Below are 3,065 nucleotides of genomic sequence, written 5' to 3' on the forward strand. Positions count from 1 at the left end.
GCGCTTCTGCTCACGGCCCATCCATCCCGCCTGCTGCTCCGCCGTTTCTGGCCTGCAGGCCGGGGCGCGGGCGGCACGGGGAGGGCCCCACACAATCCCGAGCGGGGTCAGGGGGGTCAAGGGGAGCCGTGGGCCATCTGTGCCGGGGGCAGGCCGCGGCGACCTGTGGCTGCTCGGTGCTCCAGGCTCTGGACGCCGGCACGTAGCTGAGTCCCGGCCTGCGCCTCTCCCGTCTCATTACGGGAATTTATGTCCCCGCTTTGTAGTTGGCGGGCCCCTGGCCTAATTGTTTCTTCCAGGTGCTGTAAATCTGTCCGCCGTTCACGAGAACATGATGCCGAGACCCTGCAATTTCCTGTGCTCCCGCCCGCCGGCCGGGCGAGCGCTGAAACCAAACGGAACGTGTTTGCGCCCGGCCCGGCCCGGCCCCCGCCCCGGCCTCTTCCCTTTGCTGCAGGAATTTTTAATATTCGGGCCGTGCCCTCCGCCTGAGGTCATGTGGGCCCTAATTGGAACCGCGGCGGAGGGGGCCGCCCGGCCGCCGTGCAGCTGGCTCCAGGCCTCGCCGTCCGCACCCGAGCCTCCCGCTCCGTCACGCCTCGGCGGCGTTTACACACTGCCCCGCGGCAAGTTCACAGACGCGGCCCGACTGCCAGGACGCCGCGCCGGCCACGAGTGGCCTCCGAGAGGACGCAGCAAAGCGGCCCGGCGGGCGCCGGGTGCCGTGTCCGTGGGGCGTCCCGGTTCAGACAGACCCGCCTGTGTCCCCGTCACCCCACCTGTGCCGCAATCTCGCCGGCACCTGCTGCCGTCACGAAGACCCCGCGTCTCTACCTGCCGGGAAGAGATGCCACGTAGCTACTTTCTCTCCGTGGGTTCCCACAAAGTTGCAACTTGGAGGGGAAATGTTTTAGGCATCGTTACTTTTGGAACCCGAGGCCGCCATCCGCCCCGGCTGTTGGATGTGTGTGGTCAGCAGCAGCCAACGGGCGGGACGCACTTACACTGACCAGTGCCCTGTCGTCATCCTGAAACTCAGCGCTAAGTGGGACCCACGTGGTTTAACTGGCAACTTGGTGCCACACAGCTGAGGTGGCCCCAAACACCCCTGTCGGCTTCCCACGGGGACCCCACCCACCTGCCCGCTGATCCCCAACATGGTGGCACACTTCACAGGAAGGCATGTGGCTGCTGTCAGTACGAGCATCGTGTCCAGCTCAGAAGGGACAACATGTGACATTCCCTGGCCACAGCTACAAACCTGTCCGCGGTGGCGGCAGCCGAACCCACAGCTGTGCACAGGTGTCTGTGCGGGCTTCGGGACGGCACAGGTGTGTCTGTACCTTTTCTGGGACCAGCTGGCCTTGTGGCACCATTCGGTCATAACTCGGCTTCTCAGGGGTTTTCATCTTCTGCCCGACACGTCCCCATCAAGACACGCACACACACAGACACACATGCACAGACACACACGCACACACCCATGCACACACCGCACACACGCGCGCACACACGCGCGCACATGCACAGGCGGACACACAGCACACACATGCACACCACACACACATGCATACGCAGACGCAGGAGGCATAGCCAACATGTGCCCCGACTTCACGGGAGGCCAGAGGCGAACCCCACAGCCCCCGATGGAACAGACAGAACGATGACGAGGGGCACAAACACGTGGAAATCGTCCGGATGACATCACGGGCCCGGGTGCGCCCCAGTCAGCAGGTGCCCCCGGGCCTCGCTCCCTCCACAAGCTCCAGGGCAGGATCCTTCCTGCTTCTCGCGGCTTCTGGGGCCCCAGGCGTCCCTGGGCTGGTGGCCGCGTCCCTCCCGTCTCTGCCACCGTGTCCACATGGCTTCTCCTCTGTGTCTGTGTGTCCCCTACTGTCTCTTACAAGGACACTGTCACTGGGGTTAGGGCCACCTGCTCCAGGAGGACTCACCTCACCTCACACCATTCACTTAGTCACGTCTGCACAGACCCTGCTCCACATGAGGCCCAGTGCACAGGTGACAGCACTCATGACAAAGGCACGTCTTTCGGAGGCCAGACGCTTCGGCGGAAGTGTGTCTGAATCCCCAGGCTCAGCTCCCTCCACCAGCCACTGGGAAGAAATGAGAACCGGAGGCCGACGTCTGCCCCGTCCTGTTCCAGCGAAAACATCAAAACCTAGTGCTTCAGAATAAGCAGCAGCTGAGGATGGAACAGGCATTACAGTCATTTCCTATAAAACAGCCCGACTCCTAGTCACTCTGCAGAGGGTCCCTGCAGCTCTCATCTATCTATGTATCTATCTATCTGTCTGTCTATCTATCGTCTATCTGTCTATCATGTTTTTCTATCTGTCTATCTATGCATCAACTATCATTTTTCTGTATCTCATTTGTCTCTTTCATCTCCTTCTGTACCCATTTCTCTCTCTCTGCCATGTATCTAATCTAAGTTACGACTACCTACTTATCCATGTATCTATCCGTGTTTGTCTCGCACACACACACGTTGCCGCGAGGGTCTGTGGACATCTAATCCCCCATTTCAATTTGATGCCAATTATCTGCACAGCTGACACCATCGAATTAGCAGAAGTCACTTAAACACTTCAGAAATCTTCACGTGTCTGTTTTCCTGAGCTTAGATCTACAGTGGTCTTGGATGCCGCCCCGCCTGGGGGACTGTGAGCCCACGCAAAGCGCTGAGACGCAGGAACAGGTGGCCTGCGGTCCACATCAAACGTCCAGCCAGCGTCCACCTCTGTGCTTGGAGCCATTCTACTCCGAAAAGGTCAGAGGGAGTCACGCCGAAAACACACTTGTATATTTTTCATTGTTTGCACAAGAAATTGAGAACAGATCCCGTCTGTGACAGAAGAATGTCTAAGTTTATTTTTGAACAGACGTTTATTAAATTAAAAAAGAAAAGGAAAAAAAAAAAGCCCTGAAAAGCAGCAACGTGGCCGGGCTTCTCCGGGGGCGTCACTCAGCCTGGACGTCTGCACCGCGATCGCGTCCCGCGGCCGACCCGGTGGCCGCGCTGCGAGTGTGCGGAGCGGGTTCGG

The sequence above is a fragment of the Pteropus alecto genome, unplaced genomic scaffold, assembly GCF_000325575.1.
Source record: "Pteropus alecto unplaced genomic scaffold, ASM32557v1 scaffold96, whole genome shotgun sequence".
Lineage (NCBI taxonomy): Eukaryota > Metazoa > Chordata > Mammalia > Chiroptera > Pteropodidae > Pteropus > Pteropus alecto.